The sequence below is a fragment of the Bos mutus genome, chromosome 22, assembly GCF_027580195.1.
Source record: "Bos mutus isolate GX-2022 chromosome 22, NWIPB_WYAK_1.1, whole genome shotgun sequence".
Taxonomy (NCBI): domain Eukaryota; kingdom Metazoa; phylum Chordata; class Mammalia; order Artiodactyla; family Bovidae; genus Bos; species Bos mutus.
Genome location: NC_091638.1, coordinates 50040425 through 50067978, shown reverse-complemented (window position 1 = coordinate 50067978; position 27554 = coordinate 50040425). Strand labels below are relative to the sequence as shown.

The 27554-nt window shown below is 56.4% G+C and overlaps 1 protein-coding gene across 4 annotated transcripts in view; it reads right to left on the bottom strand.

Annotated features, from left to right (window-relative positions):
* The window catches only part of CACNA2D2 (calcium voltage-gated channel auxiliary subunit alpha2delta 2), a 140552-nt gene that overhangs the window by 43469 nt on the left and 69529 nt on the right, over positions 1-27554 (bottom strand). The gene's annotated exons all lie outside the window — the stretch shown is intronic.

Here is a 27554-nt window from a genome sequence, read left to right as displayed (position 1 = left end):
TTGGGTTTCCAGAATCCCCTGTGGTGTCTCCATCACTGTTGTGTCTGGCTCCCTCCAAGACGTGGTCTCTTGAGGGCAGGGAATTGATTCTTGGATTGCGGTGGCCCCAGAGCTGGGCACAGGCTTCTGCCATGGCCAGTGGAGTGGGGTCGGGGGGAGTGGATCAGAAGATGCCCTTAGGGACCTGCTGTCTTGGAGGTCCTGGGTTTCCCTGGGATGGAGGTGGCAGAGACCAGGTCAGAAGCAGCACTGACAGACCCCAGGGGTACCAGGTGGTGTGGAAGTAAAGGTAAGCACGGGGGAGGCCGAGTCTAAGTATGAGCCTCACTGGGGCACCCACGTAGAGGGGCCAAGGGGTTGCCTTGGGTGTCTGAAATGCTCTCCGGGACCCTGACCTCCCTCTGGACTTCAAAAAAATGGCATCCATTAATCCCACTCCGCTGCTGTCAAGTCAGTGATGAGATGGTTTCAAAGCAAAAGCCATGGGGGCCCTGCTGGAGTGAGAGGCTGGGGGAGGTGGACATGGGCCGCTGGGGAGTTCGGCACCCCCTGCTCGCCCCCACCCCAGATGAGTACATTTTCCTGACATGCTCCAACACCCTCCCCCAGGAAGCCTTCTCAGATGCCTCTATGCCCCACCACAGGAGGGTGGTGGCTCCAGAGAGAAGGCATTGCTGTGACCTTTCCTCTTCCCTGTCAACAAAAGTTTATTAAGCATCTTCTGTGTGCCTGGACTGTGTGGGAATGAGTAGGTCCGTGAGCAGTATAGACACAGCCCTGCTCACATGTGGTGAGCCAGCAGTAGGGCCTTCCTATATTCCCACTGCAACTGTCTCACTGTCCTGAGCAGAGCTTGAGAGCCCTCTGCAGGAAGAGCTGCCTGGGGTAGCAACTCTGCTGGCAGAATTTCGGGGTGCTAGGAGGCCTCCCACTATAAAATGTATTTCCACTTGAAAGTTGAGCCTGAGCGCCCCCCACCAATTAGAACAGCAGAGCTGGAGCCCCTGCCTGTGAGGACGGCAGAGCCCAAGCCCTCGCCCAGCCACTATGCTCCCTTTCCTTGATGTTATTTTTACACTTTTTCCTAAAACACAGCCTGAGCGGGCCCTTCTCGACTCTATTAACATTAGGAATCTAATCAGTAATCAGGCAGCTCATAATTTTCTGATTAGCTCTGATTAGGCCTAACCTCAGGGGGGAGAGGCAGTGGGACGGTGAGGAGGGAGGCAGGGCCAGAGGGGCATGGGATGTGCCTGAGGGGGTGCTGGCGAGGCTGGAGGTGGGGGTCAGAAGGAAAGAGCCCCTGGTTCCACTGTGGTCTGTCCTGGGGGAGGGCATGCGGTGATGTCTTGAGTTGCACTGAGTCAGAGAGGTTGCAGGGCTCAGAGAGCAAGGGTGGCAGGGAAGGGGCCCCTGGCTCACCTTGCAGCGAGGACCCAGGGCAGTTGGGCCAGGACTTTCAGCACCTTGGACAGAGTAGGAGGGATGGGCAGGCGGCCTGTAGGACTGGGTTTGAGCATCCACTTGGGTCCTTGCCGTGCTTAGGCCCCCCTGGGTCCCACTCTAGGAATTATCCCAGGCACAGTCCTTAAGTGACAGTAATAGTGACAAGGATGGGTCCTCTCAGAGGGCTGCAACACATGACCTTGATGTGGAGAACTGTGGCTAAGGACACCATAGACAGGGCTGGGCTTGATGATCATTACTTTCAGTGTGGAGACACTGAGGCTGGGGCCCCTACTGCACAGTGGGGGAATCACTGCCTGGAGGGACTGACCAGGCAATGGTGCCAGTTAGGGGCAGAGCCTGGACTTGCACTGAGGCCTTCCTTTTGATTGAGGCCTGTTTGTCCTCTTAGACATGCCCAGATGGAACCATGGTGCTGGCCAAATCAGACCCATGGTCATCCCTGGCTGACCATGAAGTCCCCTCACACACTAGACTTTCCCACAGGTCCAGATTTCTCGGCACCACACCCTGGAGCTCTGGTCAGGTCAGGGTCAGAGTGTCCTTGCCCTGTCCCTTGTCCGGATCACAGGTCACCACCCCTTGTTGAATGCAGCCATCCAGGTGACCTCTGATGAAGTGCACGAGCCTGTTGGCGGAGACGTGTACAGCTAATGCCATGCAAATTGGCACAGAGGCAATCAGTCTGACTCTAAAAGCTGCCCTACCGGCCGCAGGCTGGCTCATTGTCTTTTCTGTCAATTTGCATCTCATTACCCAGAAGGCCATGCTCATTGGAGGTTAAGAGAAAAAGAGAATCAAGCAAGCCCCACTGAGTCCTGCTGCCAGCTTGGGCATGGCCCACATGTGGGCAGGGCTGCCTGGTGGACTCTGTCATGAGGAACACTCCAGAGGAAGCCTTGCTAGCCCCACAATCCCATTGCCGCCACCACCACCACCTCTGCCACCACCAGAGGGCTTCTCTCATCACTATCAGCGCCATTACCTCCATCATCACCACTGATCCCTACTTAACCACCATCAACATTCCCATGACTCCTGGCCAACATTCCCCATCTCCACTGCCAACACTGTTCCATCACCACCACCACTATGAGCCCATCACTATTGCCAGCATCGTCCTTACCACCCCGGCACCATTCCCACCGTCATCGCCAGTTATTCCCATCGCCATCAGTCATCCCCAGTGGTCACCCCCATCACCAGGAGCTACACCACTGCTACCTTCATTCCCATCGTCACAGCCACCAACACCGCTACTGTCACTACTACCATCATCAGTCTACCGTCAACTCCACCATCAACATCACCCCCACCGCCTTCACTGTGGCCATCGCTCCACCGCCTGCGTCTCACGTCTCCTTGGGATCACCACCTGCATCCCTGCCCTCACCACCACCTGGCCCATCCCCTCTGCATCCCTGAGGAGGTCTCATGAATGCACAGAGACTACTCTTTACCTTTCTCTGCCCATCACCCTCCAGCATCATTGGAAGACTAAGGAACCTGTAAACAAGTGATTCAGTGGTCAGACATCATAAATCAACCAACCAAATCTGCCCTGGCCACTGGTGCTTGTAACTGGGTGTCTCAGGAAGGAAGCCCTCATGGCCAGCGGGTGGGGTGGGTAAAGCCCCTGGGAGGGTGAGGCTGACTTTACTCCCCTGATCAGAGACCACAGTGCCCCATGGCGGGCAGAGCCAGGGGCATCATGTCTGCCGCGGGTGACTGATGCTTGTCCCTCACTGAACCTTAGTTGTTGTCGTTCAGTTGCTCAGTTGTGTCCGATTCTTTGCAGACCTCACGGACTGCAGCACATCAGGCCTCTCTCACTATCTTCCAGAGTTTGTCCAAGTTCATATCCACTGTCACTTAATCTATTCAACCTTAGTTACTTTGACTCTAAAATGAAGCTCTGAATAGTCCTGACCTCACAAGGCCATGGGAGGATGAAGGCAGACAATAAGACAACGTTGAGGATCTAGGACCCGCTCAAAAGGTCACATAAAACCTATGGGAGGGGCTTCCTTGGTGACCCAGGGGTTAAGACTCTGTGCTCCCAACGCAGGGGGCACGGGTTCGATCTCCGGTTGGGGAACTAAGATCTCACCTGCCGCACGGCACAGCTAAAACAAAAACCTGAGGGAGGGTAGTGTGGTTAGACCAAACTGGGAGGGCTTCCTGGAAGATGCAAGAGCAGGCCAAATATGAAGGACAAGGCTAGAAAGAGAGAAGGAAGGGGATTCCAAACGGGAGCCTCAGCCTCACACAGTCCTGGGGAGAGGAGGGGCCAGGACGGCTGATGCAGGTGGTTGCTCCTCCCAAGCGTCCTTCTGTCCTAGGGTGTTTGTGGTCTCAGTGTGGCCGAATCTCTTCCACAGGACATTGTGATTCACACCTTGCTTCACACATATGCTCCCTTTAAGCTCCATGAAGCCCAGTCATCATTCCCATTCCTCCGACAAGGATACCAAGGCTGAGAGATGAAGCTGAACCAAGAGAAAGCAGGGGTTCCCCAGCAGAGGTCACCCGGAAGGCTGGGAAGGGGAGCCGTGTCTTTCTTTCCACTGGGGTCACCATTCTGCTGGATGTGGATGCTTGAGACTCCAGTCCAACACTGCCCACCAGCTCTGGTGGGCAGCAGCACAGGCCCCACCTGGAACATGAGGCAGGGCACTGGTTGGCCCGGGGGTGATGCTGGGGGCCTGGGCAGAGGCGACAGGCAGACAAAAGCGTGGAGGCGGAGGGTGGGGTGGGCGCAGCCTGGCTGCCAGGTGGAGACGTCCAGGGTAAAAGCTGCTCTGAATACCGGCTGCATCCCGCTGCTCCAATCAGCCTCGACACTTGGTTATTACGAGGAGTAAAGGCGGCCGGAGGGACAGCTGGAGCCTTGGCGACAACATTTAAGGCGTTTGTCAGAACCGTGGGACACGGGCTGCCAGGCGCTAATGGGTTCTGCTTGCTGCTGCCAAGTGAGAGGAGGGCGGGCAGGCGGAGGCGGCCTTGCTCCTGCCCGGGCCCCGTGCCTACCCCACACTGCGCGGCTGCTCCACGACAGGTAGGGCCCACCTGGGCCTTACAGATGCCTAGCAACGGCCATAGAGCCATGGCACCAGCTGGGGAGGGTGGGACGGCAGCCAGGCAGCACGTGCCGGCCTATTTGGGGCATCTCTCCCCACCTCCTCTCTCTCCAGTTCAGGCTGCAGCCCCTCTCCTCTGGGACAAGGGTCAGGGGGTCTGTTCTCTATCATGCCACCTCCCAGGACAGGAACCCCTGAATCTCAGCTGCCTAAGGCCACCTCGGCCACTGATCTCCTCCGGCCTTCAGGCTGGTCCTTGTGCGGGTGAGACCCCTCTAGTGATGGACCCACAGTGGACTCAGATCTATCCTAACTGGGTGAAATCATCTCTCCTGGCCTCAGTTTTCCTCCCTGTGAAATGGGAAAATGGCACCATCCACCACCACTGCATCAGTGAGAAAACAGGAGAATGCTGAGGTGCTGACCACATGCAGCCTGGAGGCACTTGCGCTTATCAGGAAGGGCCAGCCCTGGTGGCTCAGTGGTAAAGAACCCATCTATCAATGCAGGAGATGCGCGTTCGATCTCTAGGTCGGGAAGATCCCCTGGAGAAGGAAATGGCAACCCACTCCAGTATTCTTGCCTAGGAAATCTCATGGACAGAGAAGCCTGGTGGGCTACAGTCTGTGGGGTCACAAAGAGTCAGACACAACTTAGCGACTAAACATCACAACAGTGAGAGTGTCAGACGTCCCTGGGAGTGAGGACGTGTTGACCTGGGGCTGCTGAAGAAGGAAGTAGCTCCTGGAGCGGGGCCACAGCAAACTACAGGAAAGGGTCGGGACTTTTCCAGGGAGGAGAAGCCACGGCTGTGGTCAGGTGGGGCTTTGAGTGTTCCTGAAATATTTAGGGTTGTCAGGGAATTCCTGCACCTGGAAGTGCACTTGGACCTGTTGTCACAGCCACTGAGCACTCACTGCACTGTTCATGAATCTCTAGAGCAGCCCCTACAAAGCTGGTCCCATTCCAAACCCATTTTCCAGATGAGGAAACTGAGACTCAAGGCTGGGGGTTACTCAGTTTGCACTCACAGCTCTTTGAGGGCAGGATGGGGGGTTGTCCTTGGGACTGCGTAACCAAACCTCCCTCCCCCACTCATCAATTCACTCATGAAACATCCTGAGCCCCCTCTGAGACCCTGAAGACCCTCTGAGGAGGAAAGGAGCCTTTGGATTGCTGTGGATCAGACAGAATGGGACAAGGGAACACTTTGGGGCTGGGTGAGAGATTTCGGGGGCAGGAGGAGGCTTGGATGGGCCTGAGCTCATCTTCAGCTTCACTGCATGACCTTGCACTCATTACCCTGGGTGGCTGCAGAGTTCCTGCCCTTTTCCCAGGGCCCAGGCTGAGGCCAGAGAAGATAGGAGGTGTATGTGGAGAAGGTGGGGGTTGCACGTTCTCAAGGTCACTCGGTGACCTTGGGCCCCCAGGAGCCCCCTTCCACTTGTGGTCAGCCTCCAGCACTGCTGCCAAGCACAGCCTGTGACCCTCACAGCATTGGGGCGGGGGTGCTGCTGTGGGTTTGTGTTCATCAGTGTTAAGCTTAGTGATCCTTTGCAGACAGCTGTGCTGGGGTCACACAGAGTCGGACACGACTGAAGTGACTTAGCAGCAGCAGCAGCAGTGCTAGGCTGTGCCTAGATCTGAGGCTGTTGCCTGAGTTAAGGGCATGGAAGGGCAGGGCCCAGAGGAGCAGACTCTGAGTCCTGGGCTGGTTGGACCAGCCCCAGGGCCACCCTTCCACGCCTGTCAGGGCAGACCCTCCATGAGCAATCCTCAGCCCACTTCACAGGTGGCAACATCAAAGCTCAGCAAGAGGTGGGACCCCTGCCCCGTCCCCACCACTAGCGTGGGGGTGAGAAATGAGGCTAAGTGTAGAACTCGCTCACCATTCTTGTGTCTGTTTCCTTTCTCTAAATCCAGAGCCAGGCACTCTGTGGGGCAGGGAGGGTCTTTGTGCCCTAGGGCCAGCCCAGCCTCAGCCCACCAAGGTATTGAAGGCCTCCATCCGATTCCCAGCCCCCTGCTCTGCATGGCCCAGGCCTGCTGACCCATCCTCAGGGTCAGGTCCTGGCCATAGGGACCTTCCCTCCCCAGTATTCTGAAGCCTGATATCATTCCCCTATCCCCCAAAGCCTCCTAGTGCTCTCCCACAGGAAAGCGGGGGCAATGGGACTCCTGTGACTGGGGACTCTTGGGCCTCCAGGGAGGAAGGTGCCCGAGGGATCTTCTGCTTTAGTAGCCGGTGGGAGAGGAGACCTCTTCCGCTGGACTTTGTGGTCAACAGTTTTGCAGTCCTGGGGGTGGAGGACTTGGAATTGAAGGAGTATGTGTGTGCATCTGCACTTGAACATGTACACAGGTATACCCACATGAGAGGATGTGAATACAAGTGCAAACATTAAGAAGCCCCATGTATGTGAATACATACGTACAAGGGCATGGGAACCCCTGTGTATATGTGTGCATGCGTGTAAACATGCATTCAGACCCATGTGCACACGGTAGGTGGTCCTCACCTTCGTGTCAGGAATTCATCTCCTAAGGCTCAGGTGGGCGGGGCAGCTTCCTGCTGTGGCTGGGCACACGGAAGCTTCTGGACCCCTAGACCCTGATGCCTGCTGTGTGCACCTGGCCACACGGGCCCTCTGGCTGCCACCTGCCTCATTCATGCCTAGTGATCCACTTCTCCCGTGTGCCCTCAATTTGTCCCCCAGTTTACCTTCTTCCCATCTCTCACCCCACTGCGATCACTTTGTTTTGTGTTATCTTATACAAACTAAAACCACAGTATGGAGTAAGTGAACAGAAGATGCCCAGGGCCCCTCCTCCTTCTTTCAACAAACATGTTCAGGGCCTGTGCCAGAGACACAGGCCAAATGAGGCTCTCTGCCTTGTTCTCACAGCGCTCACAGTGGAGGGAGGGGCTTCCCCTTGTCTCCATGCTCACCCTGCCCCCCCAGCCCATACTCATGGTACAACCAACACCAGGCTAGACACATGACCAGAGCAAGGAAATCGTGTGCCCCAGTCCCAAACCAATGGCCCCACTGGGTGCCTTCATAACTACAGTTATCACTTATGGGGGCCCAGAGTCCACATGTGACCCACACAGCCATGAGGGGTGAGGCTGCTGCTACCGGTCTATTTTCTAGAAGAAGGAGGCACAGGTCAAGGGGGTTGAGTACTCCACAGCCACAGAATGTGCAGGAGGTAGAGCAGGACGCACCCCTACGTCTATCAGACACGCTGTAGCCTGCGTTGGCCACACCTGTGGGACTGGTGATCCTAGCACTGTCAGCAGCTCTCGCCCGCAGTCCCTGGCAAGGACCAGATGGGATCTGAGGCTTTGGGAGGAGGGACATGCTCTGGACTCCAGCCCAAGTGTATGCTCCCAGACTCTGCTCCTAGTAAAGGTGGGAGAAGCTGAGAGACATGTCGTGAAAGTCTCCCCCAAACACCAACTCATGGGAAGCAAGACTTGGCTTCTGGGGGAGTTGATTTAAATGTCTCATCTCTATTGGTTAGAACACAAAGCACTGGCTCCCCCTTGTTCCTTTGGCTACCAGGAGGCTCACAGTCAAACTGGAGGAGGCTCAACTAGACCAAGCAGCTGGTCCTGGGGTTGCTTATCTTGGCTCTTTTGTCTCATTCTTATTATACATATTCTATGTTTTTAAAAACTTGTGCTTTTTATTTTTCAAAAAGATTTACTTTTTGATTGAGGTGGGTCTTTGTTGCTGCACATGGGCTTTCTCTAGTTGTGGCGAGTGGGGGCTACTCGTCATCGTGGTACTCAGGCTTCTCATGGCGGTGGCTTCTCTCGTTGTGGAGCACTGGCTCTAGGCACTCCGTAGTTGTGGCACACGGCTCAGTTGCTCCATGGCATGTGGGATCTTCCTGGAGTGGGGATTGAACCCGTGTCCCCTGCATTGGCAGGTGGATTCTTTACCACTCGACTACCAGGGAAGCCCCAACTTTGTGCTTTTGAAAAATATACTTAATTCATTTGGCTGCACCAGATCTTCAGCGTGTGTGATTTTTTAGTTGTGGCATATGACCCCTTAGTTGTGGGAAAAACCCTGTGCTTTTGTGGAGAGCTGCTCAATATTTTGTCAAAAAGCAGATTAAACTGTGCTCCCCACCCCACTCACTCTCTCCTCTTCTAAGAAGCAGCTAAACCCATGGGAGGGAAGACTGCTCTGAGAGTCAGGGGGCCTCCGTGCTCTGTGGGGTGTCACACACTCCCCAGCCTCAGCCTCACTGTTCCCCCTTCCTGGACCCCTGTCTTTGCTCCTCCACCTCCCCGTCCCACGAGCCAAGGAGAGTAAGTGGTTCTGGGAGGCTAGATCTCCTGAGGATGGGCGGCAGGGCCCTGCGCCGAGCCAATGGGCTGGTCGGCATCTGGCTGGCAGGCACAGCCGTCTCCCTGGAAAACAAGATGCTTCTTATTGAGATAACGAATTGCTCCATTTAGATCCAAATTAACCTCCCCCAATTACCCCATTTTCTACCACATTTCACCAGACTGAAATCCCCCTCTGTCTGCAGACTGGGCCCCGTCCCTCCTCTCTCCCAAAGCCATGCCCCCACCACATTCAACAGCTCCAGAAGGGTTGGCAGTGGCGTGCTCCTTCCATGGCCCCATTTTCCTTTTCTTCCTTTCTTTTTGGGGGGGTGAGAGGAATGGGAAGTTTGATGCAGCTGCCACTCTGAGGAGTGGGAATTTTTATTTTATTTTTTTTAGCTCATTCTTTGAAATAAGGATGCAATATGGGATCAATTTTTGATGACAGTGAAGTAAAAGGGGAAAATAGTAGCAATTTTCTCTTCTGAACATGCCCTATTTAATGGAAGGATGTCACAGTGGAGTTTTATCCAGAGGAGTGAGAAGGCCTGGTTCCCAGGGACACACGGTCAATCAGAGATGCATGGCAGGATCTCAGTCTGGGGGTGGCTGGGCACCCCACCCCATCCCCCATGAGGATGGCTGCCAGGGTCCAGGACTTAAGACGGAGAGAGACTGAGGCCACAGGGCTCCCTGTCATCTTCTGGGGCCCAGCTGCACTGTCTCCCCTGACCCAGCATCAAGGTGGACCCTCCCTGCCTTGTACTCTGCTGGGCTCGGCCTGCATCACAGTTCTAGAGCTGGGACCAACCCCCCACCCCCCCCACCCCCACGCACCCACCCCCCTACCCCCCCCACCCCCACCCCCACCCCCACGCACCCACCCCCCCTACCCCCCCCACCCCCCACCCCCCACACCGGGATCCAGTGTTAATTAGGGTTATAAAAGCCTGCCCAGCTGCCACTTCTACCTTTGTGTTGAACCTAGGGAGCTGAGCTTCGGTGAGCCTGGAACTGGGGGAGAGGGTGGAGAATGAGTGTGGAGGCAGATGGGGGAAGGGGATGAGACACTCAAGGATGGGAAGACTCAAGTGCCAGGTCCTGAGCTGCCAGGAATGGGGGCGGCCAAGGCACCTGGGGCTCTTGTCTTGGGGCTCAGGAAGTGGCAAGGAAAGGTGCAGAGGTGGGGGGCTTTCTCAGTGCGGGTGTTTCTCAAGGGAGACTGCAGGAGGAACTGTCTCCTCCGGCATCAGACATGAACTGGAGTCAGACACAGGCTGTGCAGAATGGGGAGCCTTCAGACCCAGTCCAGTAGAAATCTGCAGTCCCTTGCTGGGTATCAGGGACCTGGCCCTGCTCTGGCCAGCCTCAGCCCACCCTTCCTGAGGTCCAGTCCCCTCTGGCCATCTGTCTTTCCAGGCCTTCCTCACCTTGCTGTGCACAGACAGGGACAGGAATGAATTGGAGCCGTACCTTGAAGGCCTGAGCAGCTCAACCACAGACATCTCATTCACAGACACACGAAGTCACGCCAGGCAGCTCGTGACCCACGAGCACAGCACACAGTCATGCCAAACCACACAGAACCCACGACTATGAAGATAAGCGGCCACATGCCTGCGCAAGCTGGGCCCCTGCCCAGACGCAGTCCTTATAATCGACAGCTTCGACTTTACACAGTGAGCAGAGCACTGGCCTCTCCAGAGCCTATTTCCGTCCACCACTCATAACGCACTACATACAAGCAACACACAGCCCCCAGTGCGATCTTACAGACCCTTCATTGTGAAGCCAAAAGGGTGCTGGCAAGAACAAACCTTTTTGCCTCCTCTAGGTACCCCGTGAAGCAGAAACCAAGGGGCAGGGCAGCTCCTGCCTAGAAATGCCTACAGATCCCAGGAGGGGAGTGGGGAGATGGTGGGCTGGGCGTGGCATCCCAGTGCCCGCCTGTTGACAGATGCCACCTAAAGCCACACCCGCCACCTCCCTTTCCTCCTCGACTATGGCCGGGCCTCCGAAATAATTAGCAATTCTGCTCAACAAAACGCTAGCCCAATGGGATAATAAACTCCAACATCTGTCAGAAGAGCGAGCTCCTATGGAATTGCCAAGAGAAACATTTTTCTCCTCATTCAATTCACATTTAAATCGAAAACAACCCCTCCAAGTCTGTGCCAGGCCGGCGGCACGGGGCTCTGGGAGCCCACAAGCTGTTCCTGGGCCTGCAAAGAGGCTTGGAAGAGTGGCGATCACTCACTCAAATTAACAAATCATTTTATTTAGAAATGAGAATTTATAAGTGATGGATGGCTTGAGAGCTCTGGTGGTGGGAGGAAGCCAGCCATCAGCCCGGCTTCTGTGCTGGGGGAGGGGGTGGTGGTGGGCAGCCATATGTGATCCCTCCCCGCCATGCCCCAGGCAGAAGGGCCCCCGGAGAGCTTCTGTCACGGGAGCCAGACCTCTCCATCTCCACAACCCCCCAGTGTGGCAGGCAAGCCAGGAATTATGCTGCTGTTCTGTGGTGAGAAATTGAGGCTCAGTGAAATGCCCAAGGTCCCCAGCTGCTCCTGCCAGCCTGAGAAGGGCATAGACCCTACTCTGAGGGCACTTATTCCAAAGCAGCCTCCTGGACCTGCAATTCCACCTCTGGGCTGCAGGAGGTGCTGCAGAGACAGCACTGAGTCCTGTGTGAGTTCTGGCTATAGACAATCTTGAAGAAAATCTCTTAGTCGTGTCCCACTCTTTGCAACCTCATAGACTGTAATCTATCAGGCTACTCTGACCATGGCATTTTCCAGGCAAGAATGCTGGAGTGGGTTGCCATTTCCTGCTCCAGGGGATCTTCCTGACCCAGGGATTGAACCCAGGTCTCCTGCATTGCAGGCAGACGGTTTACCATCTGAGCCACCAGGGGAGCCCATCTTGGCTTTATCCACTACAACTACATTCCTGTGTTTTTAAATTAATATTTACTTATTTACTTCCCTGCATCAGGTCTTATTTGCAGTGCATAGGATTTCTGATGTGGTGCATGGGCTCTGGCTTCTCTCGGCACTTGGACATCTCTCTAGCTGTGGCATTCAGTTTATCTGCCCCATGACAGCTTAGTTGCCCCGTGACATGTGGGATCCCAGTTCCCTGACTAGGGATTGAACCTGCTTCCCCTGCATTGGAAGGTGGATTCTCAACCACTGGACCACCAGGGAAGTCCCTACAACTACATTCTTGAAAAGAAGCCATGGAGACTTGAGTTCTGGGCCTACCATGAAGGATACACATGTGGACTGCCAAGGGCCTTCCCAGCTATGAGGGCCTCTGAGGACCGGATACCAAGTACTGATGAATAGGGGAAAAAAGGCTGACAAATGAGCCTCAGTTCTGGCCAGACCCCTCCCTGGGGACCCCAGAATGCCCATATGTCCTCCAACTTCCTCCTTCAGTGCCTGTGTATCCCCATCAGTGCCTGCGTGCCCTCGTCAAGGACTTCGCCGCTGTCTATAATTTCCCAGCAGACTGTTCTTTCTCAGAGGCAGGGACAATGCTGTTTTTTTCCATCCAGCGGCCCTAGTGCCCAGCTCTTGGTAACTGTTTGGTGAATAAACAAAAGAATGAATGAATGTCTAGCTGCACAGCCACTCAAGAGGCATGAGACAGGAGCTCAATAATACCCGGTTATCATGACACTCTCTCACCTCCACACTTACACACGACACTCCTTCTGCACGGAAGGCCGTTCTCCTCCTCCTCTGCCTGGACAACTGTTTCCTGCCTCTTAATGCCCAGCTCAGTTGCACCCTGTGCTGGGCCTCTTTCTGCTTAGCCTCTAATAGCTCTGGTTACTGAGGTGCCAGGCTGGTTTACAAGGCTGGCCATCCTGGGCTGTGTTCTCTTGAGGTCACAGTGGGGTCTGATTCCTCCTGCGTCCAACCCTTGGGCCAGAGCTGGGTCTGTAGGGGCTGAGGGCACAGTTGATTTCTGAGAGTTTTTCAGCTTAAGCAGCTTATCAGGAGCTGCTGAAACAAACCCAGAAATGCCCCTGGTGGGTAGAGGGGAGTGTGGAGAGGTGAGAAGACAGGAGGCAGAGCCAGAGGGACAGACAGGAGAGGAGCGAATTCCAGGAAGGCAGGATGCGGAGGGGACAGAGTGCTGGGGCTGACACTAGAGGCTGGGCTGAGATCCTTACTCCTCCTGTAGGCAGGCCACCTCTTTGCAGGAGGCCCAGGGAATGGTTCCTCCTCCCTAAGCTGTTATGACCGTGAGCTCAGGGGCTCCACCGTGGGGAGACCTGCTGTGGAACATGCCTGCTGATTTGAGCCTCAGGGAGTCCCTTCCGAGGGAGAGCCGGCAAGGATGGGGGCGCCCTGTGAACCCCAACCCTCTGTCCTGGACTCCTCAGGCACTGCAGGAAGTGTGGGGAGACACTTCACAAGCCACGGGGCCACGTCAGACTGAGATAGGATCTTGGGAGACCTGGGTCGTAGCTAGAGCTTGTGAGTCTAGGGCAAGTTCCTCTTGCCTTCTGTGCCTTAATTTCCCCAAATGAAATATTCAACCTAGTCTGCCTGCCTGTAGAGGCAGTGGTGTGGGGACTGGAGAGAGGGAGACAGCTGTGACGAGGCTGGGCACCAGGAGTCACCAGGGCTTTCCAAGCAGGAACGCGTGTGTGTGTTTGTGTCTCCCTGGGACACACAGATCGATATCACACACGGGTAAACATGGGCTGAGATGCACACTTGTACACGTATTACACGTCTATTAGCAGGCACTCATGTGAGGGCCTAGGCCTTGACTATGCGCCTGTGGCTGTAGACTGGGAGACAGGACACAAGCACATGGCTTTATACACACACACACATTTGCTGGTGCCTGAAGCACACCCACAAGAGTGCCTCCAGTGAGATGGGCCATGCTGATGCAGGAGACATCTCGAGATGGTAGAGCTCTCCCCTCCCTTCCTACCCCAGCTCACCACTCTTCCAGCACACACCACACGTCTCTCACACCCCCATGCATGTGGGCTCTGCTCTGGAGAGCCCTGCCGTCCTCAGCCATACACACGGGCATGCATATCCATCCAGTGCCATCCCTGATGCACACAGGGGGCATGTTCCAGCCAGAGACAACCCTCACTGGGCAAACACACATTCCACTTGTCTTCTAGGAGGGTCCCCCTATCACTGCTATGAACTCTGAAGGGCACTTGGGAGTTCTATTTTGCTGATGCTAGGGTGCCCTGGGGCTGGGCAACCCAGGAAGGTCCAGCGCCACCTGCTTGGCCCACCCTGCTCATCTCACCACCTGTACAGAGGCCTGGCTAGGCACGGGCAGGTGTCGGCAGAGTTCCTGCCATTCAGGCTCCTGGCAGGGGAAGAGGAGACTCAAACTGATCCTCAGGAAGCTGTGTCCCAGGCTGGGAGACGAGGCTCTCCCCACTGAGCCAGGACGCAGGGCTGGCTCCTCCTTCTCACCACTTTCACCCTTACTCATGCTCAGGTCTGCACTGTGGGTGGCGGTGGCAGTGCCCCTGGCCTCCCTGCTGTGACTGTCCTCTGACACCCCGTTACACAGCCTCATATTACTCGTCTACCCTCTGCCTTCCATCTGGACCAGAAGGTCCCCAAGGGCAGGACTGGGTTTGCTCTGTCACGTCAAGTTCCCAGCAACCAGCTCAGGGCCTGGCACACAGGTATGTACTCGGGGAATGAAAGCGTGGGCGGCACCTGACAGGTCAGGTTCAGCTGAGATGGGCTGTGAGGGGAGAAAAAGGCCTCCATCCCTGAAGGTAGCAACTGAATGAGTCCTGTGGAGATGCGAAGGTAGGAGGAGATGGCAGTGCTGTCTTGAGTCCCTTGGCCCCTGGGGGCTGGAAGAGGGTCTCTGGAGGTGGGAGAGGTACAACCTGCAAAGGCAGCATCTCATGATGCGTCATGGTGGGGGGTGTGTCCAGAGGAAGCTGTGAGTTTGTGGGAGGTTTCCTGGGCTGGGCCCAGAAGCCCTAAGGTGTGAAGGCCCTCACCTGCAAATGAGTGGGGAGCTGACAGGAATGTGTGGAGGTGGGGACTCGTGTCTGCTGGACAAGGGAGGACTTACAGACAAGGAAGCCTAAAAGGTGGAGCCAAGGAAAGGGTTTAGCAAGAGAGATCACGGTCAGATCTTGCAGGATCCGATCAGGTTGGATCCTTGCAGATCTTGCAAGGAAGAACTTGCAGACATTTAGAGGGCTCCAGCTCTCAAATGGGCAGCAGAGGACAGGGTGGCATCTCCTTCCAGTCTCAGGGACAGGTTAATGGGCCACTGCCTGGGGCACAGGGACAGGCCAGCCTGTCTCCAGCCCCATAATTAAAAAGGTGTTCTGGTTCCCTGACGTCAAGGATCTGTGTCCCAGCATCCCTCGGCCACGATCTTGTGAGCCAGGACTTGATCTTGTGCCTCTGAACTGAACTTGGAATTTGACCTGTGAAGCACGTGTGACCCAGCAGGTGACCCTGAGGCCACGACACAGCCCAGGACTGCATCTCGCCTGATGAGTAAACCTGTAGGACACATCCCCAAGCTGTGACCCATGGAACTCATAGCACACTCACAGGAGAACATGGCGCCTTAGATGCGGTGCATATGGGTGCGTGCTGCTGTGGTCTTGAGTGATTCTGTGGGACGTGGTGGGAGTGCATGCAGGGAGCTGGTGCCCTTCCCCAAATCTGGCTGTGACACCCAGGGTTGGCGTCCTCAGAAATGCCTCCCTCGGCAGAGCTGGGGAGCCAGGGATGGTGACCCAGGGCAGGGGGCAGCCAGTGCCTCCTCTGGGCCAGGACTTGGTTCCCCTGGTTTCGCCATGGAGACCCAGGAAGGCTTGACCTCCACTCCCTGCCCGCCACCCCCTTCCCCCTATCTCTCCTCCTAAGAGGAAAATCACAGGGAACCAAATCTTGGGGGGAGAAAGCACAATGTTTTTAATTAAAAGTTTAAGAGAATTTACATCCCGAGGGAGTGGAAGCAAGAGAAGGCGGGGAGACAGTGGGGGGGCGGGCATGAGGGAAAGTAGGCCATGCCAGCCGAGGGCTCCAAGCCCCATCCTTCCAGCCGCCCGGGGTCCTCACTGCAGCAGGTTCTGAGCCACTGAGAGCTCTCTGCACTGATGAGGGCTCAGAAGCTGCGGGTTTTCCATCCGGGAATGGGTCAGGGGAGGTGGGGGCAGGGGAATCAACAGAGACGGCTCCCTCTGCTTGGCCCCACCTCCAGGGCCCCCTGGCCAGAGCCATCCTGCTGGGTCAGGGATGAGGCCTGGGCCACGTGTGGTCCATCGGGGGTCTCCACACGTGTCCTGGGCACAGTCCACCGTTCGAACAGCCCCCATCTCACAGCTAGACCCGACACTGGCTGGGGTGGGTGAGTGCTAGTGTGGGGGGGTTTGGGGTAAGCTACCCTCTGTGAGACCGTGTCCACTGGGGCTCAGGAGGCAGATAGGTAATAATGAAAGATCACTGGGGCTCTTAGGAACCAAGTGTTTATTGCACACCTGGGGCTCAGTCCAGCCACACATGGCCACCTGTGCCGAGCAGAGGCCACCTGGCATCCTGCCTCATCCCTGCCTGCCATTCCATGTGCCCACATCGGAGCTCATTAGTCTGAGCCCGCCTTGGGCCTGAGTTGTCCCCAGGTATGACCAGGTGCGCACAGGTGCCCCCTGAGGCAGGGCTCAGTCAGGCCTGAACCATCCCTTCCTCCTGACCCAGAAAGGACACTGACACTCAGGCTCTGCCCACTGACCTCCCGCTGCTCACCAGGCCCTGGGTTTGGGATGTGCATTGGGGAGGCCCTGTGCAGGTACCGGTGCACATGGCGGGCCCTGTGTGCAGAGGGCAGGGCCAGAGCTGACCTGTGAGGTGGCCCCAGGCCTAGAAATCTTCCCTTGCCACGTCCACTCCTACCCGTTCCTGGGAGAAGGAAAAGGCGAGGGGAAAATATGACAGATGAAATATTTTGCAAAATGAGCTAATTACACGGCAGTCACCCAGGGAGATGAGATTAGCAGAAGAATATTTGATAAAAGGAGGCCTAGGTATGCAGACGGGTGGTGGGGAAAGGTCCGTGTCACATCACTGGGAGACTGTGAAGTGCACGTACATGTGCGTGCATGTACACACACACACACACACACACGTGCCCACACTCACATGTGCTCCTCCACCACCACTCCCTCCCCAACAAGCTTGTGTCTTTGGGTGGGGGCTTTTGCTTGTGGTGGGGGTCCTGCATGTGAACATTCGAGACTCAGAGGGTCTCAGCCGTGCTCCCCTACCCCAAGCTGATCTGCAGCCACAATGGACTCTGTGTGACCCTCCCTCCCCACCCCCAGGGCCCCTGCATGCTGTTCCCTTTCTCAATGCTTTTCCCCGCCCTCTGACAGGCAGATCCCTCCATCCTTCCAGCCTCAGCCTCAGTGCTACGTCTCCACACTTCAAGGTAACTGGAGTGCTTTTCCACACGCTCCCAAAGTGAGGTCAAGTGATGGGGATCTTTGCTGTGGACCAAGCCCCCTCCGTGTAACAGCGATAACTCCATGGCACACGCATGTCTATGAACTGATCAAGTCTCACCTTGGATGACCCTCCCGGCAATCCCGCCGGATGGACTCTTACCACCCATTTTACAGATAAGGAAACTGAGACTCCGAGATGGGAAATCACCAGCAAAGCCCATACAGCTGATGCAGCAGTGCTGTACCTGAGATCTCACTTGGCCCTTCTGCTTCCTGACCCAGATGCCTGCCTGGTCCATGCCTCGGAGGCCTCGGTCTCCTGGGTGAGTCACCCTCGGAGATTCATTTCCGGAAAACCTACTGATGAAGTGGGTGGGGGTCTCATTCATAAGTAAATAGGGTTTAAAGATTCAGCTCTGCCACGTGGCCCAAGGATGAGGCCCCCAAGTGCTGGAACAGCCTTGGTTAAAGGGCGGGGAACCTGAGGCTCAGGGCAATTGCTCCCCGTCTCTGGACCTCTGTTCCCCTGTCTGTCTGTGACAGGCACCCCTCAGTACAAGCCACCAGCCAGAGGCTGCCCACCTCTGCCCTCCCCAGTACTGTGGCTCCCCCACCTTCCCACACCTGCATGGCTCACACGTGCATGTCAGCTGGCCTGGCTCAGGCCCCCTCGAGTCCTCTCCTGGAGTTCTGATCTCTTGCCTGGACTCCGTCTCACTGCCTGCCCATCCATCTGTCCATCTGCTGGACTGTTCAGGCCCCCTCTCCTCTGATGTCTCTGGATCTGATGACTGGGAACCCAGGGAGGAGAGGGCTGGCACCAGGGCCCGGGAGGTCAAAGGCCTTCTGCATAGAGGGTGGATAAGCCCCAAATCTAGCCTTCAAAGGCTTGGAGGCTGACTCTACCAGGGAGTCCTCCTGAGTCATACCAAGGTGACACTGTGCCTGACCTGAGTCCAGTTTCCTCCCTAGGGCTGTCTTTGCTGCTTCCAGCCACTTGCCCAGCCCAGGTTGGGCAGTCCTGTGGGTGAACGGGTGAGGCACGGGAGCTGCCCCACTGGCTTATCCGCCCCAACCGCCCAGGAAGGGGCTGGGCCCCGGGGACCTGGGCAGCTGGCGGATGGGGCCTCGTACCCTGGGCTATCTTGATAACTAGGCTCCAGCTGGTGTTGACACAGCAAACATGCTACGACTCCCATTCGCCGAGGCACAGAGTGGGCAAACACCGGAAGGCTGGAACAAAGGGCCTGGCAACCGTGACCAGCCTCTCAAATAAGGGCCCCAAGGCCTGTGCCAGGAGGCAGGAAGCATCGAGCAGCCTGGACAGTGTGGCCCACGGAGGTGGGAGCTGGGGACGGGCTTTGGATGAGGTAGGAGAGGGGGTAGAGCTGGCATGAGGTCCTACAGCCTCGTGTTGGCCTGCCAGCGGGGCGGGGCGGGGCTGAAGGAGCGCAGGTCAGTCTTGTCCACTGGGGTCCATCCCACCTCACATCGGCATGGTGCCCATGCTCAGCTGATGTCACCACGGCCTGGGCATAAGCTCTGATGACAGATCTGTGAGGCTGCACTTGAGGTTCTACTGGACAGGTAAGAAAACTGAGGCTCAGAGAGTATGAGCGTTACCAAGGGCTTGGTGCCGCTCGAGGGGAGTGTGCGGGCTGCACATGGTGCAGGGTGAGGCCCTTAATTCTTGGCCACCTCTTGCTCACCTGTATCATGTGCCATGTTCCACCTTCCTAATGGGGACTCTTGGTCAGAGGTTCTTTTGGGGTAGTGTAAGGTCAGGACGACCCAGCTTGTGGTCACTGGGTGAGGGTGCAGCTAGACTCCAAGGAACAGCACCCACACGGGGCACAGCCCATTCCCACCTTCCAGTGCCTCCATGCACATGCTCTGCGGAGCCAGCCAGAGGTGAAGCCCTCCGCCTCCACGCGTGGGCAGATGTCCAAACATGCCACGCACACACTCTTTCTACCTCTGGCCTTTGTACTCTGCTGTGCCCTCTGCCTTGGATCCTCTTCCTTCCTCTCCTCTGCCTTGCTGAGACTCCAGTAATACTCCTCTTTTCTGCCGTCCCAATTCCCCTAGACCTGGTCAATATCCACGGGCTCACCACCCTGGATCCACATTTCGTGGCATGGGTCACACCCCTGTCACCTTGAGCAGACAGTATGCCTCAAAGGAGGTGCCCTGCAGGTGTACCTGTGGCTGGTAACCTAGGCTGGCATGTGGACACAGGAGGTGCTCAGCACTCAGTAAACAGAGGCTGAAGGAAGCAAAAGACACGGAAGACCAGATATTCCATGACACACTGAGGCAGGGCCAGCCTCATACGCTCCTGCCCGGGGTCACTATGGCGCTTGGTCCAGCCTTCAGGTGTGGGCTTGGAGAAGACAGCTGAGGGATCCATGAGGGACCTGAGGCCCTTCTCAGCACCCCAGAGCCCCCCATGCCCTCCCCACCCGCACTCCCACAATTCACTCTTTTTCAGACACCCACTGCTACAGACACTGCTCGCTGGGTATTCTGAGCCACAGAAAATGGGCTGAGAGAGGTGACTGGCTGCTCTGAGGACTGCTGATGGTTTCAAAAGGGCTGTGTTTACAGATATGCAGCGACCGCCCCAGGCGGTGGGCCCTTCAGCCTGCCTCTGTCACCTCCCCATCCTCTCTGCCCTCCAGTGGAAATAGTTATGCACAGGCTGCACCTTCCTGGCTCCCTTCCCAGCCCACAACCCTTGTCTCAGCAGATTCAGTCTGAGTCACTTCACTGCTAGGCTAGGGCTTGTGCCTTCCTTCTTCCTTTTCTCCACCTTTGGAAAACCCCAGGCACTGCCGCTCTGCCAACCTTCCAAGGCTCAGCTCAAACACCACCTCCTCCCGGCTGTCTTCTTAGACTTGCCCTCTCATGTCAGCCGATCTGCACACCTCGTAGCTTGTTTTCTGTCCCCTCGAAGTCTGTCATCCTGGAGGGCCACTAGCCCGCCCTGCCTTAGACGCACACCACCTCCCCCAGCCCTTGTACATGGGGATTTCAGAACAAAGGGCCAGACACTATTAAAACTCAATTAAATTTCTCACTTCTCTGATCCTGAATTAGACTGGCTTGTCCCTGTGGCACCTGCAGGCCCTTTTACTCTGCTTCCTAGCATCTGTGCCCCCTCCCCCTTGCCACTAAGGACACCTGGGGAGGTGGGCAGAGTGGGAGAGGCTCCTCCCACAGTGCTGGCCTCTGGGGAACGAGTCCAGCAAATCAATCACCCTTGGTCCCAGGGTTCATTTTCTTCATTTGGCCAATGGCCCACCTCCCTACCCCATGCCCTAGAATCCCCCTCCTGTGGTGGGCAGGGGGCAGGGGTGTTGAAAAGGGAACACAGGGCAGTGAGTCCCAGCCTGCATGTGCATCCAGCTGCCCTGACCACCTGTTCTCCAGGGTCCCCAGTAGAGCTCCTGCCCTTGCTTGTGCTTTGCCCTCTGTCTGGCAGACCCTCACCATTTCCCTTCCCAACCCTGGGCTTCTTCCTCTCTGCCCCAGTCAGCACGGCTCTGCTTCTCCATCCTTGGGAGCTCCAGAGGGGTAGGCACATTGGCTCAGGAGCCAGTGGAGCAGGGGGAACCATGACCCTGTCTCAGCCAGGCAGTAGTTGGGTTGGCATCACCTCTGAGCCTCTGTTTCCTCATCTGTAAAATGGGAATTCTGTCCCACCGAGAGCAGAGAGAGGCACCACACCCAGGGTCAGGCTGGGGGCAGTGGAGAAGGTTTGCTGAATGACAGAGAGAGCAAGTGAACGACAGGGAGACTGAATGCTGCCCCCAGGGGATGCACCTGGCCTCATGAGCAGGGCCACCGGGTAGGAGAGGCTCAGACACCCCGTTCTGGGGTGAGACCTGGGCCTGGGGTGCCTCAGTCATGCATCCCACAGGAGGTGGGCGCTGCTGGTCGGGGAACGCAACATGCCTGACGTGCAGCAACAGTCAGCCTTTCCCTTCAGTCATGGGAGAGAACACGGCAGGGAAGCAGCAGGTGAGAGGGTGTAAGACCCTCAAGGACATTGCACCTCTGGCCCCCAGACCCTTCCTTCGGCCAGTGGATATGAGGAGTGACCACAGCTCTTCTGACCCCTCCTGAGGCCCCTGGACTTTGCAGGAGGAGCAGGGAAAGGAGCCTGCACCATAGGGGTAATCCCAGGGACCAGGGAAGTCCAGCCCGAAACCCACAGCTCAGCCCTTCCGGACCCCCGGAAGGAGGTCACGCAGGCGGGCGAGGAGGAGGGAATGACAGGATTTCCCCGAGGATCCTTGGCTATTCCCTAGCCACACCCCTCCCTCGCTGTCTCCCTGTCTGTTCCCAGGGAGGCCAGCTCCCTGTCCCGCTAGCTCAGCCTGGGCGTCTTCAAAAGGTCTGTGCGTTTTCAGCCACCCAGCAGGGATGCGGGCGGGCGCAGGCTCCCATACGTGCATCCACCAGCCTAGGAGAAGCCTCTTTGCCCAGGGCTCACGCTGGGGCCCAGGACCCTAGGGTGCATAGCAAGTGGATGTCGGTTCTTCATCCCTTCCGCATCCAGGTGGCCCACCTCCTCCAAAGTGCTCCTTCTGACCCCCACTCCTGAGTGGTCACTCTTATGCAGAGGTGTCCCAGGGTTCCCACAAAGGGGCACCTGGTGGATGCCCATTCACTAACTCAACACTCCCCCATCCCCAGGGGCCCCAGCTGGCTCCCCTGGGTGGCAGTGGCACCTTGCCAGGAAGCCGCGGCGCTGTTTGGGTGAGGGGAGAATAATCAGCCGTAAACGCGGCAATCAGGGAGAAAAGGCTGCTTGGGCCCTCGGCGGCCACATGTGCGCCTAATTGGCTCCACGTGTCCGCGGCTCCTTTTAAGAGCAGGAAAAGTGGAAGGGTCAAGATCTCTTAATGGTCATAATGGAAGGGAGGCAGAAGCCTCCGCCAGCCCCACATAAACACCTTTTAATTGCCCAGAGAAGGGTGGGCGGAGGCAGCTGCTGCTGCAGAATTCCCTGCCTGTGTGTCCACCGTTTGTGTGCCTTTCCGAGCTTCGCTGGTCTGGAGTCAGACCCCAGAGGGTGACCTCCAGCCAGGACCCGGAGCCGCAGCCCTAGCCTCTGTTCTGCAAATACTCATGAGGCTCCGACTCTGGACCAGGCCTTGGCAGCAGGTGGTACCCCGGCCCTGTCTTCCCAGGACCCCTCTGCTTGTCCAACCTCCATCCATGAATGTATCTGTGGACCCAGCTTTGATCTGGCCTTCAGCTGCCTCCAAGGGTGAACATTCCCCCCACAATTCATGACGCCTCCTCCAGGCTGCCCCAAGCTCACTCTTTCCCCTTTGAACTGCAGGGATCATGCTCCTGTTTAGGCTGCTCCATTCTGTCTGCATCTCTTTGAGGTCCCCAATGTCACCCTGCTTCTGAGGTTTCTATAATGACTGCAGCTCTCTGTTTCATCAGACCAGTGGTTTTCAACCAAACGGGACTTTGCCCCCAGAGGATATCTGGCAACACTTGGGGACATTTCTGGTTCTTGTAACTGGGGGAGTGATGTACACTGGCCTCTGGCAGGCAGAGGGTCAGAATGCTGCTTAACCACCTGCAATGCACAAGACAGCCCCCACAGCAAAGAATCATCCTGCTCAAAATGTCCACAGCACCAACACCAAGAAACCCTTATGAGGTGAAGTCTGAGAAAGGAAGCGGCAAGTCAGGGGGAGCTAGGCGGAACGCTGTCCCTCCTGACTATGGCAGGTGGTCTGCCCCACAGCCCCTGGCCCCTTGGCTCCCTCCCTGGCTCATTCCTCCTGCTCCTCTGAACACTCAGCCCAGAGCGCAGTTCCTGAACAGACCCAGCCACTGCCAACAATGCATCAGTTTAATTGGGTTAAGTGGCCATTAGCGGCAAAAGCAGGGCGGCTCTGTGCAGAAGGGTTTTTAATTTTACTTTTTAAATGATGCTCGCTCCCCAGAGAGGCCACTGATGGTGGGAATGCTGCCCACTGGAACCCCTAGGACCAGAGCCACCAATGTGCCTCCCCACTGCCCCATCCCTCTGGGCATCACGGGGTTGGGCTAGCGGGGCTGCTCAGTGTCTTGTCTCCACTGACCAAGGAAGATGCAGCAGGGCAAAGCCTGGTCCAAGGTCATTAGGTCATCCCAGAGCAAGTCCCTGCCAGAGGGGACCCACCTGCTCCTCCCTTGGCCCTGTCCCCTTGCGGATAGCAAGCACCTGCCCACTAGCGGCAGCACAGAGGAGGGCAGTTTCTGGGGTTTGGAGCCCGAGTACCCGCATCTATAGTCTAGTTTTGCTGAGATTTGGGGCCTGTGGTGTAACCTCTCTGGGGCTGCTTCCTCAAATGTAAAATGGGGATGTATGTATGTATGTATGTATGGAAAGTCTCTCAGTTGTGTCTGACTCTTTGTAACCCCATGGACGGTAGCCCGCCAGGCTCCTCTGTCTGTGGAATTCTCCAGGCAAGAATACTGGAGTAAGTTGCCATTTCCTTCTCCAGAAGATCTTCCCACCTAGGGATCAAACCCTGGTCTCCTGCATTGCAGGCAGACTGTCTACAGTCTAAGCCACCAGGGAAGCCCAAAACAGGGATAGGAGGGGGGTAACTCTGGGTTGCAGGGAGGATCTGCAGACATCTGAAGTGTTTCAGCTTATCTTAGGCTGCGTACTTGGTACACACTCAAAAAGAGGCCAGTGATTGTGGAGAGAAATTATTTCTGCCTTTTTAGGGGAAATGTCCTGAACTCTGATTCAACACTGAATCATCTGTGGACCACTGAGAAATACTGAAGCCCAGCCTCATCCCTACATAATCTACTATATGCGGTCTAGGGTGGGGCCTAGGCATCACGATTTAAAAGCCCTACAGGTGACTCCAATGTGACCACGGTGTTAAAAATGCTGCATGAAGGCAAAGATGCAAAGGCATAGGCTCTAGAAGGGTCTGGGCCCCCAGGACAATGAGAAGGAGCTGAGGGGGAGCATGAGGAACACAGGAGCGGGGTGGGGGGGGATGGGGGTGGGGGGGAGGGCAGAGCTCAAGGGCCAAAGTCTCCAGGTCCTGGATCTCGGCCAGAAATTCACTGCCTCCAGCTTATTTGAGGTTGGAGGTGTAAAGGTGTCCCTGAGATCAGGCTTCTAGCTGCCACACTGATGTCCCTTAACAACCTGCTCTGGCATGGCTGCTCTGGCTCTGGGCTTCCGTTCTCTAGGAACCACGCTCACTGAGCCACACTGCCCTTGGCCTTGTCCCTGAGAGCAGCCTGGGATGCCCCACAGTGGGGTCACGTCTCACCTCCCATTGCCTCTCCCCTGAGCCCCACAGCAGGGGTGCCCAGGATGGTGCTGAAGGTGACACGACCTTCAGAGACACTGTTTTCACTGTGGCCTTTATAAATGATGACTCCTGGAGCTGTGAAACCAGAAGTACTGGGCAGGGATGGTCTCATGTCCCCATTTTCCAGAGGGATAAACTAAGGCCTGGGACAGGATGAGACTGAGAGCTCCAAGAGGACAGGAACGGGGCCTGTCCTTCCTCGCTGCACTCCCAGCACTGGCCTGGCGCACAGTAGGCCTTTAGTAAGTGCTGAAGAATGGATGGAGGAAGGAATACAACCAAGAGATGACCTTTCTGAGGAAGGGGCTGAGAGAGGCTCCATCTGGGAGGACAAGACAGTCCTGACTTGGGTCCAGCTCTGCCTCCAATGTGCGATAAGAACTGAGGCACCTCCCTACCCTTCCTGGAACTCAAAACCCAAACAAAGCAGGCTCTGTCTCAGAGGACCCATCCTCCAGGATAGCAGATGTCCCTAGAAGGTCCCCTCCATGTCTCCTAAGCTGAGGCCCTAGCAGGTGTCCTGGGCTTCAGGAGGCTGCTTGCCTGGCATTGCAAAATCCCTGACTTGGCCTGATCTGCCTGATTCTTGGCTGGGAAAACCACTCTGTGCAGCTTGGAGAAACTTGTTACAAACAACCGACTGTCCCTGATTAGATGAGACAATAAACTTCCATCCTGTGTTGCTCGGTCCCCTCCTTTCGAGCCCCACATTAAAACTGCAGACCAGGGCAAGCGGATTTAAGTTGGATTCTTGGATGGGGTCCAGGGCGAGAAGGACAATGGAGTGTGGAGAGGTCAAGACCCCCAACATCCCTCTCCACATGCACTCAGGCTGCAAACACATGTGGGTAAGGAGAAAGGAGCCAGAGCTTGATTAAAAGCAAAATGAGCAACAATGAAGAGCAAAGCTCATCTTGAACAACTAGGACCAAGGCAGGTGAAGGACGGTCCTCTCCTTGCCCCGGAGATACGGACAGGAGCGTCTTCTGGGTCTGGAGTTGGGGGTATTACAGTAGGAGGGGTTCATTGGCCGGGAGAGTGCTGGGCTCCGTGCACACCTCTGGACTAACATGGGCAGTCAGGGGCCTGGCTTAGGGTCAGAGAGACCTGGGTTCAAATCCTGGCTCGGCCATATCCTGGCCTAACGCATGGCATGTCCGAGTCTCAGTGTCCCTCTCCCTCAGGGGCTGCTGTGAGATGACATGACAGACTCAGAGCATGGTGAGCACCTGATCAGTGAGTGCCTCTTCCTGTCATTCCTCCCTGGAGAACCAGCATGCACCGGGCCATGGGCACCTGGGCTGGACTCGGTGGGAAGGAGGCAGACTTCCATACTGTCTCTGGGGCAGAGTCCGGCATGTGGGGCATAGGAGAGGCTGGGGATCAAGAGCCCAGGCTTTGGGCTCCCCCACCCCTGAGCTATGAAGGCTGCCTGTTTCTCCAGGAGTGGGGATAGGAGCTGGGGGAGTGACTCCAACCTTGGGATGCTCAGAGGGGCTGGGCAGGGGCTGGGCAGGGCTGGGCCCTGGGCTCCCTGTGTGGAGGGCAGGTGGGGCATCTGTTACCACCGCTCAGCAACCCCTGCCAAGGTAACTGGTCCTAAAACCAGGGTGGGAAGCAGGTGTAAAGGGGGATGCTTTCCAAAACTGTCAGATGGTTTCAAGCAAGTTCAGGGCTTGTGGCCTGTGCTCTGTACACTGGACAGCTGGGGAGGGGGCAGGCTGCAAAGCAAGGAAGTGGAGGGCAAACAGGGGATCTGGAATGAAGTGGGGAGAGAAGGACAAAGAGAGAATGAGAGAAAGGAGGGCAGAGTGTTCAGTTCTAGGCACAAGGCACAGAGGTGGGCCATGGTGCGCTGGCTGCATGAGGCAGGCAGATGGTTCCTACAACCAGGGGACACTGTCGCACCTCATAGGGGCTTGGCTCTGCCTCCTCCCCATGACAGTCCACTTCCTCAACTGTCTCCCTGCCTGTGACTAGGAGAACCCCAAGGTCAGGCTGAGCCCAGCTCTGGGGCCTCTGGGTCCACACTGGGTGGGATGCCCTCAGGGTTCCCCCACTCTGGTCCTGGATGCCGGCCTTTCCCTAGTTCATGATCCCAAGTCACCTGGCACAGGCAGGGGATGCCAGGGGCACAGGAGGGCCCAGCTCCTGCAGAAGGGGTTCCTAGTCCCCTCCCAGGGTCTGGATGTGGTGGGGGTTTGGCTGGTCTGATGTGACCCTGCTGGGACCCTTGCTTGTGTGGTCTTGCTCATTAAAAAAAGACAGCTTTACTGAGATACTATAAAATTCACTCACATAAAATATACAATTCAGTGTTGGCTTTTTTTAGCCTTTCAGAGTTGTGCACTCATCACCACATTCTAATTTTAGAATATTTTCAGCATCCCCAAAAAGAAACCTTGTACCCATTAGCAGACACTCCCTGTCCCCTCCCTTCCAGCCCTAGGCAACTGCTAATGTAGTTTCCATTTCTATGCTTTTGCCTACTGTGGACATCTCACAGATATGGGATCACACAATAGGTGTTCCTTATGACGAGCTTCTTTCCCTCAATGTAATGTTTTCATATTCATCCACGTCGTCCATCCACATGTGTACCAGTATTTCATTCCTTTCTACTGGACATCTCTGTGACACAGGCAGGGGCAGCAGAAGTTTGTGCCTCTGATCTGGGGGCAGCCTGGACCCCCTCCCTTCTTTCCTGCACAACCCACCCAGGGCACTCTGCAGCTCCAGGAGCCCTTTCCCACCTGCTCTCCCAGGGGTGGGTCTGCTGGCTTTGTAGACCTGGTCAGGGGGACCAGCAGGTCCTGTCACCTCGC